The sequence below is a fragment of the Orcinus orca genome, chromosome 14 (assembly GCF_937001465.1).
Source record: "Orcinus orca chromosome 14, mOrcOrc1.1, whole genome shotgun sequence".
Lineage (NCBI taxonomy): Eukaryota > Metazoa > Chordata > Mammalia > Artiodactyla > Delphinidae > Orcinus > Orcinus orca.
In genome coordinates this window covers 32,161,373-32,181,980 of record NC_064572.1, presented here as the reverse complement: position 1 = coordinate 32,181,980, position 20,608 = coordinate 32,161,373, and the positions used below count along the sequence as shown (strand labels likewise).

The window sequence follows — 20,608 nt, the reverse complement described above, 5'->3', positions numbered from 1 at the left end:
TCTTTTACATAGTATGACAAGGATAAATATACAAAAAGTTAATGCAACTTTATGAATAAAAAGTGGAGACAGACACATAAGTACAGAAAATATAATCTAATTTATTTAGAAAATATCATTATAGGGATCATTTGATTAAAGCTATTTATTATGATAACCCAGAAAAGGGACTTAAAAGTCATAGGGCACGCATCAGATGCTGTCAGTGCCCTTCCCATATCCTTTGGACCTAACAATTTCCCCTGGCTCCAGGCTTCCAAAAGCTAGAAGCTTCCTCTCTGTGCCAGAGGCATTTTCTCCTGAACTGGTGAAAGCTGCTGTGCCCACCTGGGCACTAGGCAGGTGCACAGCCTTCCAAATTGCACTCCACAGCCAATAACAGGAAATATACTTGCATTTCCAGTGAGTTAATTCTGAAATCGATTTCAACACTGATTTTTCTCAAAATTTCCCCACAGGATAAAGCCCCAGTAACTTATCGTGGTAGTTCGATTAATGACTTTTTATTAGCTGCTTTGTGTTCCCTGAATCACCTCCTGCCACCCTTGCCAAAGTTACCTACATCTTCCAAATTGGCTATTAGTTTTAAAATCCTTGTTCTAGGTTCTCCTGCTGGGAAAACCTATAAAAATTAAACCACCCACAAAAACAAAGTAAGTCTCATTAAAAATAAAAACATTTAAAAAAAGTAGTGACAAAAAAGCAGTGACAATAAGATGTATAAATTTTCCTTTATCTATTTAATTTTTCTACTTATTACTATTAAATAAAGTCACTATTACAAAACTCTTCAACTGTAAGTTAACAGCGCTTTGCATATTGAAACAATTTCTAATATGTACATTAAATCAAAATTCAATAGTGAAAATTTATAGACACTTATGACTACAAATGTAAGAAATTTTCAACCTCTGAAATGTAATAATTTCAACTTCTAGATTCAATGTAACATGATTATAGAGACCACAGAAAACAAACATATCAAGGGTTATTAGAAAGCTGCAGTAATCAGGGCAGCATATTGGAGACAGGATAGACATATAGATCAATGGAACAGAACACACAGTACAGAAAAACAACCATATAATTGATTTTTGAAAAAGGTACAAAGGCAATTAAAGTGATTTAAAAAGACTTCAGGAAAGGGTATTGGCTGGAACAAGTGGATACCGATATGCCAAAGTGGGGATTAAAAAAAGAACACTTCTTATCTCATCCTACAAACACAAAAATTAACGCAAAATGGAACACAGACCTAAATGTAAAAACTAAAACTATAAAATTTCTAGAAGAAAATATAGAAGAATATCTTTCTGACCCTCAATTAGGCAAAGAGTATCACATAAAAGCATTATCTGTAAAAAACAGACTGATACATTCGTAAAAACTTCAGCTCATTGAAAGTTACTGTTAAGAAAATTAACAGACAAGAATATAATGGGAGAAAATACTTGCAAATCATATATCTGACAAGAGACATATTCAGAAAATATAAACAAATCTCAAAACTCAATAATAAAATGAACAACACGATTTTTAAAAAAGATCTGAACGCTGCTCTGAAGAAGATACACAGATAGTAAAAAAAACAAAAATATATTCAACATCATTAGGAAGTGTAAATTAAAACAATGAGATACTACTTTACCTCTGTTACAGCGAATAAATAACAAAAGCTAACAATACCAAGTGCTGGCAAAAATGTGAAGCCAATAAAACTGTTCATACACTGCTGGTGGGAATGTAAAATGATACAGCCACTTAGGCAGTTCCTTATGAAGCATGTGATCCAGCAATCTTACTTCTAGTGGAATGAAAATGTATGTCTGTATAAAGAAACTTATACAGAAATGTTTATAGCAGAGTTACTAGTAATCACCAAAACTGGAAACAATCTAAATATTCCTCCATTGGGGATGGATATACAAGTTGCAGTACATCAACATGACGGAACACTACTCAGCCATAAAAGAAACAAATTACGGATACTCAACAAAAGGGATGACAATCTCTGATGCACTTATGCCAACTAAACGAAACAAGATTCAAAAGCTATGCACTATATGATTCTATTTATGTGTGTCAGGAACTCAAGTGAGTTGGAGAGAGGCGAGCTGCCAGGTTTCAGAGTAGTCGATTAAGACAATAAGCCAGGGAATTCCCTGGTGGTCCAGTTGTGCTTTCACTGTGCTTTCACTCTGTGCTTTCACTGCTCAGGGTGAGGTTCAATCCCTGGTCGGGGAACTAAGATCCCACAAGCCTCATGACAAAACAAACAAACAAAAAAGACAAGCCAAAGTGAAAGTAATAATTAAGTCTTTCATCACTTACTGTGATACTGTAAGAAAGACGGTAAATCGGAGAAAGTGTCCACTTTCCCCCAAGGACCAGTACACTGGTCAAGGATCAGGTGAATCTGCACAGATGCGGGAGCTGTTTCACTGCCAAGGGAGCCCCCAAAAAAGGGTTCTGAAGTTTTAAGACCCTGGGTCTGGGGTAAGATGGAAGGGAGAGAGCTAGGTGTAGAATAGTATTGAGTTCTAAGTCACAGTACAGAAAGGTGTCTCCAAAGTTCTTTGTCACTTCCCTAATAAAAAAGTCTTGACAGAAGCATCTAAGCCAGGCCTCAACAAAAGCCCCAGATAAAGGGGCCTCCAAATTAAGGTGCTTGGTCTAGGAATACTGACATGTGTAAGAGCATAGCTGGCCAGGTGGGATGAGTCCTTGACTGCAACTCCCTTCAGAGACAGTAATTCATTGGCTTTACACCAAGTCTGGTGGGGGCAAGGCAGCTTTCCCACATAAACCCCACCAAGTAAAACCTTTGTAGATCCCTACGATTGGCCTGAAAAATCACACACAGGTTTTTGGCCAGGAGCTAGATTCATCAATATGAAACACTGGAAAAGGCAAAACTGTAGAAACAGAAAACTATGATATGGAATTTGATTCTACCTTGTTTTAAAAGCTAACAACAACAACAAAAAGTTCTGATGCTGATTCACAGACAAGGGCAGAAGACACGAGACCCCTGGATGAAAGGCAAAAGATTATATTTTACTCAAGTCAAGGCACATGAACATGGGCATATTTGCACCGGTTCCCCTTGCCCCAAGTCCTATGCAGGTAACAGGATGGTTCAGATAGATGCTATGCATGCACTCACTGGGTTTGCACTGGCAGGTGAGGAACATAAAGCTTAGGGAATCTACCAATTTTATAGCAAACAGTAACTAAGTCTGCTCTTTGTCTGGGGAGAGACAGTTACCTCATGTTTTAAGTCCACCAGCTATATAAATAATACTGAGAAATGTCCTAGGAAAGAGAGCAGTCAGAGCCTTACAGTCTTGGCACACCAAGCAAGGAGGTCTGTCTCTGCCAACAAAAACAGAGCAGTGATCGCTAGGAGCTGCGGTGGGGGAAAGGCTGACTACAAAAGAGCACAGGGGAAGTTTTAGGGTGCTGGAACTAAAACATATCTTGCTCCTGGTAGTGGCTACATGACTGTGTGCTTACGTCAGAACTTATACAACTGTACATTAAAAAGGTCAATTTTATTATGTACATTACACCTAAAAATTTTTTTATGCAAAACAATACTGGGGGAAAAAACGTAAATCTTTTAAAAAAGAAAAGGAAACGATACCTAGGACTTTGTGGAAACATCCCCAGTGGCCTTTTCTCCATATGTCTTCTTTCGACTGCCAACTACTTAACAATGTTTCCAGCTTTCATTTAAAGTTAATAAATTAAACACTTTTAGATATATTTAAATCACCTATTCAGATTTATTAAATCAGAACTCACAGTTTCTAAATTTCTTGGTTTTTACAACAATTTCTGAGAAAGAAAATAGCTAAAATTTGTAAAATAAATTCAAAATATAGTTCACTGTTGCCTTTCAGCTTTCTAAATTAAGATATCCAAAATACAATAACATTTAGCAAGCTTCCCTTCACCCTCCCTACCACCAATATTAACTGACAAACAATAAATTTTCAAAATCATTAAATTACCATTGTTCATGTTTCTCCTATTGACCAGTGATCTAAACATTCATTCTAGTTAAGAAGGTTTTTAATAGAATGTAACATCTGTTTTATGTTACATGGGAGACAGCAAAATTCTTCCTCTCTGACTGGATTATTAATGGTCGTGCCTTCTACGGAGTTATTCTCTTCATCCGCATCCCCATACTAGCTCTCTAAAGTGCAACATAGCCCCTGATGTAATACATTTTCCTGCTAACTGTACAATACTGTAGACACCATAACTTTAATGTGACATGCTGGTATTTCTTTTTTAAACCACAAATGCATTTCTTATTCTTGATCACAAATTTAAATTTCCTGTATATTCCCAGCCCACCAGGCATTTTTTGTTTAAAACTGCTGAATAAAAATAGATGAATTCAATTTTTTGACTTGTCATCTCATTTTTTATAGACCTCTCTCCAACTCTTAGAATGGAAAAGTGAAAAGATATTTCTTTTTATCCTTTTACTATTAAATCAACTTAACTTAAGCTTAAAACACTGCAAACTACTTCTACTCCTTAAGAGTGATATGTCTAGGACACACATAAAATTATTTAAAATAATATGTTTGCATTAAATTCAAGACAAATACCTTTAATAAAGGCATTCTTCAAGTGTTCATCTCTATAATTATTTTAACATGAATATCTTTCTGCTTTTATTTTTAAAAAGTCCTCAAATTTGACATATATTCCTCATTTTATTTCTGAGGTTTACATCAAGATTTGAGACCATCTTAACATTTCATTGATTAAAACGAAAATAAAATAATATGCCAAATGGAGTTATTGTTGTATTTCCACTACCTTCAGTTTTTCTTGTACAATATTTTGTCCTTTATGAATGAATTCTGACAAAATTGAGATAAACCACATAACTACTAATGATTCTCAATTAGTTCTTCAGTTGATTTCCCTTGCCTAATTCTAAGAAAACTACATATGGTTTAAACCACTGGTATTTTTTGCTTTCTGCCAATACACAAACCATCCTTTTTTTGTGTTGAAAACACTCCCATGAATAGTTATAATAGTCTCCAAAGAGACCAGATGGTAATAAACACTAGAGCAGATTTGGAAGCTAACCATAAATTTACCTTTTCATAGTCTCACCATCATAATATAGCTCTTTGTGCTTATACCATTAAAAAAAAATACTGGTGATAGAAACAATATGAGTATACTTTGCACTTAAATAAAAAGATACACAGTAATGTTAAGGTCTTTCATAACTACATATACCTCCCTCATTTCATATTGTTATGATCAATAATTTTTAAGAGAGCATCAGCTTGATAGAGCATGACATTACTAATGACATTATATAGTAACTTTTTACATTAGCAAAATTACTATTAAAGTAAAACTCAAGAAATATGATCCAGCTAAAGGCAACAAACGATTTCAAAGTTAAAGAAATAGAAATATAGGCTAATGTTACACAGAATTACCACTGATTTTTATTTTGTTATTCTTTTGGGATATTAAATTATTCTGGCTTTCCTACTTCAATTGAAGTAGAATGACTTAAATAATCATTTATCAATATATTTATTTTAGAGTATCATATTTCTGAGAAATAAAAATAAAGAATGGTTTTCAAAACTAGAAGCATGATACGAAACTTTCAAAACACATTGTGGTATATAAGATTGAAATTCAGGCATTTCCCTGCATCTGTAAAAAACAAAAGTTAGCCCAAGAATTAGCTTATTTTTGTACTTTTTGATGTAAGCTACAATAGTAAATTATATTAACTATATTTTCTGTATGCATTGTAATATAGCTATCTGTAATGTTTCTGGTATTAAATTATTCTTACAGCTCAAAGCAATGAATATATAAAGTCACATGGCAATGGAAGGATAGAGACAGAAAACAAATAGAAATAAAAATAAGAGAAAAGAAAAAGTATGCTTAAATAAAAACAGGAAATATGAAAGGCGGGTGGTGGGGGAGAGATTGCAGAAAACCAGAATAAAAACAATGTCTGTCCAAAAGGTATTTATCTTTTTGTTTGCTACTGTAAATGAGGTTTATAGTTTGTTTATCCCATCTATTAATTTAAGCACCTAAATTTTAAATCCACCTAATTTATTAATTCTTTGTTTACAACAGTATTCACTTCATTCTATTGGGGTTTTCCACAACAGACTCAACAAAGGTAGTGTTAATTTTATTTCCCTATTTTATCTATAAAATATGATACTGGCATTGGAGTTGAGAGAGACAGATTCTATTAAGAAAACATATATCTATTTTCTTTAATGGAAGTTGTTTTAGCATCTCCATAGAAGATCCTATTTCTCTTTTGTTTTATTGCTATGAGAACAAATTACAGATTTTGTAACACTGAACCATCCTTGCATTCCCAGAATTAACTTTTCAACTTGGTCACTGACAATTATTAATGTGGTACTAAATTTATTTCCAAATATTGTATTTGGGCTTTTTTTCACAACAGTCAAAAATAGTATTAATCTATACTTTTAGTTTTATGCTTGCTTATTTTTCTTTCTGCTATCCTTGTTGGGTTATAGTATCAATGGGAGACCAGCTTGAAAGAAAAGAATCTAGAAGGGTTTTTTTCCTCCTATGCTGCTCAATGGTTTAATTATCTTAGAATAATCTGATGTTCACAAGTCTGGTGTATTTGCCAAGTGAAGTCACCTAGGATTTTTACTCTTGTGGAGAGGAGGCTCTTTGATAATCTGCTCTATTTCTTATATGAGCATTACACCACACAGATTTTTCTCTTTTTAGAATGAATTTTGGTAATTTATTTCTCTCAGAAAATCGTTCACTCCATCCAAGTAATTCACGTCATCCAGAGAAATGTAAATGTAAACTTTCAATGAGATCTTACTTTTTACACAGCATATTGATAAAGAAGACCCTGATTATATTCTGAATTGGTAAGGATGTATTAAAATAAATATATGCATTCAGTTCTGATAGAAATAAAAATTGGTAAAATGTTTATGTGGACAAATTTGACAATTTGTATAAAAATTTACCATGCTTATGCTCTTTCAGCCAGCAATTCTTATTTCTAGGACTAAATTATAAGCATACACAGATGGAAGGGACTTCCCTGGTGGTCCAGTGGCTAAGACTCCATGCTCCTAATGCAGGGGGCCCAGGTTCAATCCCTGGTCAGGGAACTAGATCCCACATGCTGCAACTAAGAGTTTGCATGCTGCAACTAAAGATCCTGCATGCCACAACTAAGACCTGGAGCAGCCAAATAAATAAATATTAAAAAACAAAACAAAAAAACCTATTCAGATGTAACCTTCTATGTGACTCCCACATAGGAAAAAAAAAGATATACAGATGGAAAATAACATGCATATTAAGGTACTCCTAAAGTATCTTTGTAAACCATCTAAATGTTAAACAGTAAGAGATTCATTAAACGAATTATAATACTGGGACTTCCCTGGTGGTGCAGTGGTTAAGAATCCGCCTGCCAATGCAGGCGGCATGGATTCAAGCTCTGGTCCGGGAAAATCCCACATGCCGTGGAGCAACTAAGCCCGTGTGCCATAACTACTGAGCCTGCGCTCTACAGCCTATGAGCCACAACTACTGAGCCCGCATGCCACAACTACTGAAGCCCACGCACCTAGAGCCCATGCTCCACAACAAGAGAAGCCACCACAATGTGAAGCCTGCGCACCGCAACAAAGGGTAGCCCTTGCTCACCACAACTAGAGAAAACCCACACACAGCAACGAAGACCCAATGCAGCCAAAAATAAATAAATAAATTTATTTATTAAAAAAAATTATAATACTATCATAGAATGGACCATTATAGCCATTAAAAAGAATCAGCCATATCTATTTCATACTGGTATGGAACAATCTCCAAGATATACTATTAAGAAAAAAAAATGAAAATACAAAACTGTGTATACAGTATAACATATGCAGAAAATACACATTAATAGATACGCACATAGCTGTAAAGAAATAAAATATTTCTTGAAGAACACAAGAAACTTGTTACAGGAATCACATCTAACTATGTAAACTGGGTGAGCAGAGTATGGGCACAGGAGGAAAATCTAGTTTTCCCTACATACTCTTGACCTTTTAAAATTTTGGACTTTGTGCCTCTTAGTTATTTGTTGCTGCCAAACACAGTGAGTTAAAATAAGAAACATAACTTTATATAGCTTTTTTTATGGGTCAGGAATTTGGGAGTGTTTTAGCAAAGGAGTTGTGTCTCAGGGTATCTCATTAGGTTATGGTGATTGGGGCTGGCTCCTGCACATGGCTAGCATGTTGGTGCTCATTGGTGGTAAAAAACTTTAGTTCGTTCTCATGAGGGCCTCTCCGTAGGATGACTGAGCGTCCTCATGACACAGCAGTTGACTTTCTTATTATGGGCATCCAAAAGAAAACAATGTGGAAGCAACAATACCTAGCCTCAGAAACAGCCCATCATCAATGCCACACATCAATGCACATCATCAATGCCACACACAACTCTAACACATTCTATTTGTTAGAAGCAAGTTACTAAGTCTGGGCATATTCAACAACAGGGAAATTAGGCTCTACCTTTTAAATGAAAGAATGTCAAAGAACTTGAGAGAGATACTTTAAAAACCAAAACATGCATATTGCATTTTGGTAAATACAAATAGAGTAACATTAGAAAATTAAATTAAAAGATGCATTTAGTTCTGTGGAAGACAAACTTTTTTTTTTGGCTGCATCACACGGCTTTGTGGGATCTTAGTTCCGCAACCAGGCATTGAACCCAGGACCTCAGCAGTGAAAGCACCGAGTCCTAACGACTGGACCACCAGGGAATTCCCAACAAACTTTTATCATTAACCAAAAGGATGAGAGAGAGTACTGGGAGATTTAACTTTTATGAAATGACAACACTTACTTCAATCCCTACATTTCTATGTAACATCCCACCCATAACACTATACTTCTGAGAAGTCACAGTAAGCAGAGCAGCAATTTGATAAATGTATAACTAAAGGACTATTTTGAAAATGACTCTCAACAGTGCAATGTATCAATGAGTACCACCTATTCATATAAATATGTTGTGAAAACACTGAGAAATTAAATCACATAATCTTTAATGATGATGATGATACTGAAGTTTAATAACATCCATGATAACGATTTCATGTGCCAGCACCTTACCTAGTAGTACATACTCTTCCATTTTTTATTTTACATTTCACCCTCACAACCCCAAGTGTACAGTGTGCATTTTACAGTGTACAAATGAGCAAACGGAGGCACAGGAAGCTATAGGAAAACTGCCCAACGTCATCTACAACGAGAAGTTTGTCATGTATTCTAAATATATGGTTCCCAGAACTAAGCACCACATTCAAGAAATATACTGTTCTTTGCCCATTTTCCTTCATTTGGAATAATCTTTTTACATTATTTTCCCTAAGATTGTGGTTTGGTGGCTCTGTAAAACTACATGACACAAACTGAATTTACTTAAAAAAAACAAAGGAAACTGTTTTCTCCCCAAGTTCTCTAATTGTAGAACTATGTAAACACACACTGACTCACATACAACTGGAAAATAAAAAAGAGGTTACTGTCATTTTTTCTTTCTTTACATTTCAATTTTCTAAAATGTGTTCTAAGTTTAACAATTAAAACCATTTAAAAAATGTTAAGAAACCCTACAAATAAGGGGGTATAAGGGGGAAGTATCAACCTGCCACAACTTCCTACATGAAAGGTTTGATTACACATAGAAGAGCCCAAAGGCTGAGCTTGCTACTTCCACCTACTATACAGTCACTCCAAAAGTACAAGCCCTATCAAGTCAGCTTTGTACATGTCCCCAGCAATGTACATTACTTGTAGTCTCTGATGCTATAAAATTAACCTTCATCCCACAGGGGCCTAAAGGAGATGATTAAGAATTGATAGTCCCTGCTTTAAAAAAAATGCAACACTGACTACAATCTTTCACATTTAGTATAATTTTCCTCAGGGTAGGATTAAATCTGTAAGTTTGGGGAAGGGAAAATGACCTACTCTAAATAATTTAAAGTACTGCTCTATATACTTAGACTTTCACTATTTCAGACAAATGACACATTTATATGAATGCTTCACAGAGATATTACTTTTTAGTTCTCCAGTATTTTTAGATAAATCACATGGTTCAAATATTACTTTCCTATGTGAGTTGTATTAGTCTACCTGATGAACATTTCATTCAATTTTTAATACAAGAGAAGGTGACGGGAATTCCCTGGTGGCGCAGTGGTTAAGCATCCGCCTGCTAATGCAGAGGACACAGGTTCGAGCCCTGATCAGGGAAGATCCCACATGCTGTGGAGCAACTAAGCCCGTGTGCCACAACTACTGAGGCTGCGCTCTAGAACCCCCAAGCCACAAGTACTCAGCCCGTGTGCCACAACTACTGAAGCCCGTGCGCCTAGAGCCCATGCTCCGCAACGAAAAGCCACCGCAATGAGAAACCTGCGCGCCACAACTAGAGAAAGCCTGTGCAAAGCAACAAAGACCCAACGCAGCCAAAAATAAATTTATTTTAAAAAAAAGAGAGAGAAGGTGACAACTGTTACATAAAGCACAAATCCCTAGTGGTCCATAAATATGAATAATTACTATTCTGAACATAACTGAAAGTAATCTGATCTATCTAATGAAACATATTATTTAATTATTATATTTGCATAAATTGTATGCTATCTTCATAAAGGACTATAACTGGTATTGGTTTCATAAAATCAAACCTCTCCCTTCGCCCAAGGGCCCCCTTCCCGATCAGACAGCGGGCAAGATGTCTGGGTGTGCACCGTCCTCAAACCCACAAGCAAGCAGATCCTCTGCGCCTCTCAGGACTCCGGTCCACGCCATGGTGGATTCCGAGCGCCTCTCGGCCCCGGCTGCTGGGCCGCCTGCTCCAACTTCTCACGCCCCCGACAGGGAATTCTCCTGTTTGCTGAAATTATATTGTGCCTGGTGATTCTGATCTGCTTCGGTGCCTCAACATCAGGATACTCCTCCTTGTCGGTGACAGAGATGGTCTTTGCTGCTCTCTTTGTCATCTACATGTGTGACCTGCACACCAAGATACAGATCATCAACTGGCCTTGGAGTGATTTCTTCTGAACCCTCGTAGCGGTCATCCTCTATCTGATCACCTCCATTGTTGTGCTTGGTGAGAGAGGAAACCACTCCAAAATCGTTGCAGGGGTACTGGGCCTAATTCCTACATTACTCTTTGGCTATGATGCCTACATTACCTTCCCCTTGCGGCAGCAAAGACATACAGCAGCCCCTACTGACCCTGCAGATGGCCCAATGTAGGTGAACTCCCTTCATTTCTCTCAGCAACCTGCAAATAACACCGCCATCGAAATAATTCCTCCCAGCCCACAACTGAGGTAAAAGTGCCTTTATCGAGAAAATTTGTCTTCCAGCCTGCCAATCAACTCCTCTGGGTATGGCCACCTTTATGGGTGTGCCTAGGTTCCCCTTCCTTCTGCAGCATCCAAACGGAGACACCAGTTCTGCCTGGACAATACCCCCACCTAAGCCACAAAATGACGGAAGAGGGTGCCTCAGATTTCAAGACTCCAGGCCCCAGGTTGTAACCCATTCCAAACAACCTCCTCAGTGTCCATGTGGGGGGGGGGGGAGGGGGGAAGGGGGCTCTGTGGAGGAATAAATAAATAATAAGCAGATTATTAGGGGGAAAAAAAAATCAAACCTCTCTAAGTTTCTTATTCTGCCAGATCTCAAATTTTTAAATCCTCAAAATTTTCAGTTTTCTGTTACATGTTGTTAAATCACTTCTAAATACACAAACAGTAAACGGCAAAGTTCTTCAATTTAACTAGACACCACATGCAATCAACCTGCTACGCCTACCAAGAACAGAGCTTCTCAATGGTCAGCTAACTTCCACCCATCCATCCAATCTTCTTCTCCCTTATTTGAAAAGCTCACTGCATAGCCGTTAATTTTCATGTAGAGACTTTGTGAAAGAAGGAAATTATAGCTGTCATGATGGGATGGACCACAATTACTACCAAGTAAGGTCTATGAAAATGAGGCCAAGCATTGTATCACTGCATACTGGATTCTAAACGCTTTACATGGGAGGGATCCAGGTAGGACAGTAGAATGAGATAAGGTTCCTTAGGTCAATTCTTCATTTTACCTCACAAACTCTGTGTATACATGCATACATATCTATCTTTAGGGCCAAACATACACATAGTTTAATTTCAAAAAGAGAAAATATACCTCATCCTATTTACCTTGCACTTATTTCAAATTTCATTAACAGAAGATCAGGCCTTTCATTTCCTAATAATACAAATATTAAACAGGTATATACTTAAATAACTTTATAAATCAATGTGAAGACATGCTCCTGAAAATGCCAAAGATGGAATAAGAATATTGACTGGTACAGAAATAAACTTAGAAAATAGGAAGTTACTGGCTCTTAATGGATGGCAACAATGCCTCTGAGGGGGAAAACAAAAGACAAGAAGTGGGGAATGGGGGTTCTCAGTATTTGGTCACCTATAAGCAGCAATGTACAGGATAGAGTAACAGGATAGTACCTAGGAAGCCAGCTTTTGGCTCACTTTCTTACAGTTAAAGATGACTAGCAGGCAAATTAGTAGAACCTGGAAAGTAATATCACAGATTCTCAACTTGACAATTCATTATTATAGATTCCAGAAGTTGATAGTGAACTACAATATGCAGACTATATCTATGAAGAATGAAGAGCAATTTCATAAGATTTAAGACAGATGCCTGATTCATTTACAAATTCAAAATTTTTATCAATAAGCTGCTATATTCAAGAGCCTATGCATAAAGTACTGCTACAATAAAAACTGTCTGAAACATTTTCTTTTACATAATTTGAATTTCTTCCACTGGAATCAAGAATATTTTGCAAAAATACTCAACTTAAAATTTTTTAAAAAAAACATTATTTTCCTATATGCTTTGTCTTGGATATTATCAACTAAATTCAGGGCTTAATGGGGAACCTTAAATGATTATCAAATGCTTTAAAATTCCTTATTTATATAGCTCAAAATGTATTGTTAAGCAAAATTCAAACCTTTGATTTAAGCTTCAGAAGTTAGCTAAATTGTTCATTGTTCCAAGTAACAATCACAATGTTATTTTATTCAGTATGGTGAATATCTTATGAGAGCATGTATTGAAAAGAATGTAAACATCTTGAATACCAACTTATAAAAGGGTATTCATTAGGGTCCCACATTTTACTTTATCATATCTATTATTTATGTGACAAATCACCACTGTATTACATTACACGTGTGAGTCCTTCAAATCAGAGACAGTTATATAACTAACTGTATATGTAAGCACAGATTTTTAGGACACTATTGAAATGACTGCTTTTACAGAATAAATATAAACTTTTACAACTCCATGAAATAACACACCAAAAATCAAACCCAACTAAAATAATAGTTTAACAGCACAGCTAAGCTTTTTTGATCATTAACTATGCGCCATGAACCTTCCTAGGTAATTTATGTGTATTATCACATTTAATTCTCTTAATAAACTACAAGGTTATAGTGTTTTATCATCTCATTTTACTTGTGAAGAAACTACTGCTCAAAGAGTTGACGGCCACTCAGAGAAGAACCAGGTCTAGAATCCAGATCTTTGCCTCCAATGGTAATACTCTTCATTATAAACTCTGTTTATATCGCTGTCAAAATATACCAACGCATGACATTAAAAGAAAAAATTCAATAATTAGATTAAAATAAATACCTATGCTTGTACAGAAATTATGCTTTTGCCCTGTCAAAAAACTAAATAAAATTAATACAAACCAGAGAATCGAGCAGTAAAGAAAAATACAACTTTCTCATATAGGGTTGTATCTATTAATCACTTCAATCACTCAAAATATGTTCACTGAAAGTCTTCCAAGTCACAGAGATTACTGGAGATGTTGAGGACACACAGCAGGGAACAAAACAAAGTGCCTGCCCTCATGATGCTTATATTTTAATGAATACAAAACTAATAAAAGGAAAAATATTAAAATAATAAATTATAGCAATAGGCTAAAAAGGGAAAACAATTATGTTACCAACTCAACAACTATTCTTAATAAAATCTGTGAAAATACAAGGATTAGAATTATTCTTCCCTATCATGAAGCATATACCTTTGAGCTATTTCATGAGTTTGTAAATTGTATATTACTTATAGCAATAATTACTGCCTATAAAAAAAAATCAGAAAATAAAATCTGCCCTGTAGAGACACAAATGAAATCCACCACCCCACCAAAGTCAGTTTTGTAATATTTGTAAATTGATTTCATGGACCACACATACCTCCAGTCTTTGAATTCCCCTTTAAATAAATTGCAATATCTTACCTGTACACTAATTAGAGTTAAATAAAATTGTTGACGTGTTCATTGCATATTTGAGAGTCCCATTTTCCCTTTTAAGAATGTTAGCCTATAAAAGTACTATCATTATTCCCATTTTACAGAAGAGGAAACTGAAACTTGAAAAGGTTACGTGATTTGGGACTGCCCTGGTAGTGCAGTGGTTAAGAATCCGCCTGCCAATTCAGGGGACAGGGGTTTGACCCCTGGTCCGGGAAGATCCCACATGTCGCAGAGCAACTAACCCGTGAGCCACAACTACTGAGGCTGTGTGCCACAACTACTGAGCACATGCACCACAACTACCGAAGCCCGCACGCTCTAGGGCCCACGTGCCGCAACTACTGAGCCCGCAGGCTGCAACTACTGAAGCCCACGTGCCTAGAGCCTGTGCTCTGCAACAGGAGAAGCCACTGCAATGAGAAGCACACCACAACGAAGAGTAGCCCTGGCTCGTCGCAACTAGAGAAAGCCTGAGCTTAGCAACGTAGACCCAACGTAGCCAAAAATAAATTTTAAAAAAACAAATAAATAAAACAAATAAAATATAAATAATAAATAAATAAAACATATTATATTAAAAAAAAAGGTTAGGTGACTTGCCCAAGTTTGTACTTGCCCAGCTTTGCTTATTGCACAGCACATTCCCTAAGCCACTACGCTGTGCTAAGCTAAAATTTATACTATTTTGTTTTTTACTTTCTCAAGTATCTTGTTGCCAAAAGTACCAAAGAAAACAGAAATACTCTAGAAAAGCTTGTCTTTAAAAACATGGCAGTTGACAGTACCACTATTTAATTTAAATGGCAAACACCATATTCATTGCCCAACCAACCAAACAAATGAGACATTTTTCTCTCCCAGAAAAGATCTGACTTTATTTTTCAGTTCAAATAAATATATTAATTAACAAGACATTTATTTTTAAAAGTTCCTGAAACCTAATTACAAAATAGAATGAAAAGGAATGGAATCAAGGCAAGAATTTTATCCCCTGAATGAAAGGAGATCCTGCAACTTGTGGTTTTCCTTACTGAAGCACTTGTTGCTTTGCTCTTAGGCAGGAGAGATACAATCTCAAACTGTACCCATGTTTAATGTCATACTGCAAGACAATGTACCACATTAAGGTTCATAAGTGTAAAAGGTATGCTTTCTTTCATAAAGTGGATAGTTTATGATGTGTAGGTGTAGATTTATACTAAACAACCTCAGAGCACACCTTAACTACTGAGACAAAACTAAAAGCATGTTTTACTAACAGTGGCAAAAGAATCCCTTAACACAAGACATAAAATAAGGCTTAAAGGACAAAAAGCAGAAAGAAAAGATGACGGAAAGAGAAAAGAGGAGGGGGAGATAGAAAGGAAGAGAGAAAATATCGGTTTTGCTTTACATTGAATCTGATTTAACATAGAAGGATGTCACAAACACATTAAAAATATCCTTCAGGAAAACAAAACACTACTTTCTTCACCTTAGTTTAGCTACTAAAATCTCTCACAGTCTTATTCAACAAAGAAAAAGATTACCAAAGAAGGGAGGTGTTAATTCATACTTAAATTTTTCAATTGCAAGGAGAAATTCACAATTTTAATAGTCAATTTTACTTTGTAAGACCTAAGTTATTTAAAATTATTCATTAATCTTAAAATTGGCACTAAAAGGAACCTCCTTTTTAGTGACATAAAGGTTTGACAAGACTCTGTGTTGTATCACCCACCGTCTGCCACATCCTGCTCTGATATTTATAAATGTAGTTGTGCTATTGACAGTTCTGCAACTGCTCCAGGTGTAAGGCATTAGAAGGGAGAATTCTCTTTGATCACTCCAATGTCGTTTCTTCTCTTTAGATCTAAGCAGTCTGCACTGTTCCCAGATTCCGAGATATATCTACTAAAATGCCTTTTAATCTCTATATAGTTTTTTCAGGTGAAATAGGTCATAAAAAGAGATAATCAGAATAATATTTATTCATACAGGAAAGCCGCATAGATTAACTATTTTTTTTTAAAAAAAAGGTCTACAAAAGAAAATATGAGGCTCTCAATTTTAATTTCTAAATACTATGACTTAATTGGAAATGCTACATGGTTCTTAAAATATCAACTTTACAATTCTGCGTTGAACATGTTTCTATTCATTCAAACATAATTGTATAAACTTTATAAAAAATGTTTTTAGGTATTCAATATACAAAGAGTTTGGGAAAACTTTAAAACACAATTCTGAAAACTGATTCATTACTTGATGTTTGTAGGAAAAAAACAATTAAAGCACCTCTCCCCCCTCCATACACCCCAGCAGCTATCCTGTATAAAACATAAAAATACTGGCACAAGACAGTTTTCTCAAAATTCCATTAAAAACAAAACAAAAGCTTGCTTAAAATTTCACTGGAAGTTAAACATAGAGGCTTATCTAACTGTGAGAAGGGTGACAAAAAGAAAGATTGAAAAGTCAATAATGAGAGAACCAGTGAGGAATTAGAAGTAAGGCTATAAGAACTCAAGTGACCAAGAGAAACGTTTAATACTTATGTGAAGAAAAGAATCAAATCTATTACTGATGGATTTATATAAATGATTAAGGAAGAAAATTTGTAATTAGGAACATATTTTACTTCCTGAAGAAAAATGGAGGAGAGAGGGCTATTTGGCAAGGAACATATACACATTTAGTAGTTTTTAATAAATGATTTCAATTACAGCAAAGAATGAATACTATTTTATCCCTAAGATCTTTGCTTTAAATGAGAAAAATATACTTTATTTAGAAAAAAATGGCAGTTACTAAAGTAATAAGAAAATGTTTACTTTTTATTATTGAATAGCAAATCATAAAAATCCATATAGCCTCAACACTTTGGGGGAGGAGAGGAAGAAGAAATAATTGATTCCAACGATGATCTACTTATACTTCAGGTAACAAAGACTGAGAAGGCACTTAAAATATTTGATTAGCTGCCCAGAACATATGCAAAAATGACTAATTTTTAACAGGTATAGAACATTAGAAAGATCAGTAAATCAATTTGCAGGAAACTTAATAGTGAACTTATATAACTTAAAACAATATAGGAATACCACAGGTAGCTGGTCATGAGGCTTCTGAAAAATACGAGTCAGAAAAAAGCAGTATTGTATATACGTGCCACATCTTCTTTACCCATTCATCTGTTGATGGACACTTAGGTTGCTTCCATGTCCTGGCTATTGTAAACAGAGCTGCAATGAACATTTTGGTACATGACTCTTTACGAATTATGGTTTTCTCAGGGTATACGCCCAGTAGTGGGATTGCTGGGTTGTATGGTAGTTCTATTTTTAGTTTTTTAAGGAACCTTCACACTGTTCTCCATAGTGGCTGAACAGAGTGAAGTAAGTCAGAAAGAGAAAAACAAATACTGTATGCTAACACATATATATGGAATCTAAAAATAAAAAAGGTCATGAAGAACCTAGGGGCAAAATGGGAATAAAGACACAGACCTACTGGAGAATGGACTTGAGGATATGGGGAGGGGGAAGGGTAGGCTGTGACAAAGTGAGAGAGTGGCATGGACATATATACACTACCAAACGTAAAATAGCTAGCTAGTGGGAAGCAGCTGCATAGCACAGGGAGATCAGCTCGGTGCTTTGTGACCACCTAGAGGGGTGGGATAGGGAGGGTGGGAGGGAGGGAGACACAAGAGGGAAGAGATATGGGGACATATGTGTATGTATAGCTGATTCACTTTGTTATAAAGCAGAAACTAACACACCATTGTAAAGCAATTATACTCCAATAAAGACATTAAAAAGAAACTTGATGTGCCTTTAAAATGGCCAAGTAGTGCCTGAAGAAGAAAATTAATGAAGAATTCTAAGGCAAAAAAAAAAAAAGCCAGTATTACCACACTTTTGGTCTGCAACTCCTCTTTTATTCCTAGAGGATTTAAAAGGTAAAATGAATTATACAATAATTATAAATCTGTGTTAACGAGCACACAATGTATAAAGATATAATCAGGAACAACAACAATATAAAGGTGGAGGATGGAGATATAAAGTGGCACAGTGTTTATGCCACTGAAACTCAGTTGGTACTATTCAAACTAGGTTGTTATAAATTTAGAATGTTAATTGTAATCCCCAAATTAACCAAGAAAATAACTAAAACACATACAAAAAAGTAAATAAGATGGGAATCAAAATGGTATACTACCAAAAATTTAAAAATATAAACAAATGAGTACTTGTCATGGACTAACTGTGTCCTCCCAAAACTCATATGTTGAAGCCCTAACCTCCAAGATTTCAGAATGCAACTATATTTGGAGATTGGGGCTTTAAAGGAGTCATTAAGTTAAAATGAGGCATCTATGTTAGGCCCTAATCCAATCTAACTGGTGTCTTTATAAGAATTAATAGGAACATACACAGAGACACGAAGTGTATGCACAGAAGAACAAATATTTGAAGAAGCAGCAAGAGAAGAAGGGACCCTGAAGAAACCATAGTAGCCAACACCTTGATCTTAGACTTCTAAGCTTCCTTGATCTGTGAGAAAATTAGTTTCTCTTGTTTAAGCCACCCAGTCCATGGTTATTATTTCAGTACTTAACTGAAATTATATACTATTCTGTATTATTTCCTTTTCTGTTACATAAGTGCTATTATTTAAATGAAACAATATGAATAATTAACAAGTGGCAATTAGTAATAATTAAAAGAAGGACTAACTAAACAGTGTATGTATGGGAAAACATAACAATCATTTCTTTTGTTTAAATAAATATAGCAACTTATTTTAACTTTTTAAAACTCTTTTTACGTATTTAAATTTCTACAGGCCATATTGTATGTTCTTAACGTACATAAATATAAGATTTTTAAAAAGAAGAGTAAGTACAGTTGGATTAAACAGATGTTACCAAAATTTAGAAAAAAATAACAATGACGTGTTCCTTTTTGTCCCATGAAATAAAAGAATATTTTAACTCTGTGTGTTTCCTTTCCAATAATACTTCTTTGAACTGATTAAAACCATAGGATACCTTCTTTAATGTGTGGTAAAACTGAATATAGTTAAAAGTAAATTTCACTTTGACTTATGGTTCTGCTGTTATCTCCACATTCTTGGTGTCAGTCCAACATGATGACATCAAGCTAAACATTCTTTCAACAAAAGCATTTGAGCATGGAATACTTAGGATTTTATTTACTAGCAATAGCAGGCATTTAGATATACAAGAATTAGTTTCTAGCTCTACAAAATATTCATCTACCTTGAACCTATCTAAATTCTTGTTCTGGTATTCCAACTGCTTATTCAATCATGTCCTTTGCATTTACAGATTCATTACATATACTATCCATGCCTAAAATGAACATTATTTCAAAATACTCCAAACCACAATGGTGATTGCAATTTCTGTTATCAAAGTTGGAGTCCAAGTAACTTACAGTTTTAGTAAAGACATTGAGAAAGCCCTATTTAAGTTGGCTGCCCTTCTATAGTAAACTTTCCTCCCTCTTGAGATATAAAGTAGTCATATTACACAAAAATGAATCATTTGTTTGTTGTATGAGTTTTTCCTAGCCTCCTTATGGCCTCTTCAAATATCATCAAACACTTTTGGAGAAATGGCATATAAATTTTTGTTTTACTGTAATCTTTCTCTGCATTCTCATCTCCAATGTATTGCCACATTAGATAATGACATTCTTCTTGTCTCACATTCTAAAAATATTATACTGCAGGACATATTTTCTAGGTCCAGCAACAATTATAGCCATCTTTTAGGCACATGTCCAAGGAGGCTATCTCCTTCCATTTTTTTTAAGTCAAAAATCACATTAAGTGCATCTGTACTTTTTTAAAAAACTGAAAAGTGACCAAAAATGTTCACTATGAAAGCATCAATATCATAGGTAAGCATATCACATCCCTTTTTTTTAGCAGTGTTGTATACAAGGTGTACAGGATATTTAGAAGATAAAATATTTTCATTAATAAGTTTATACTGAATAGAATTTGTCAAAATTTAAATTTGCACTGTCTGTCAAATATGTAGATGAGAAAAGTCTAGAAATTATATTTGGACATGATATCAACAATACTGCTTTATGTTGCT

General features: G+C 35.1%; 1 protein-coding gene and 1 pseudogene across 8 annotated transcripts in view; one reads left to right on the top strand and one right to left on the bottom strand.

The window, feature by feature from the left end:
* ADK (adenosine kinase) overlaps window positions 1-20,608 on the bottom strand; it is a 485,652-nt gene that overhangs the window by 282,111 nt on the left and 182,933 nt on the right. The gene's annotated exons all lie outside the window — the stretch shown is intronic.
* On the top strand, window positions 10,924-12,261 carry LOC101280316 (proteolipid protein 2-like; annotated as a pseudogene).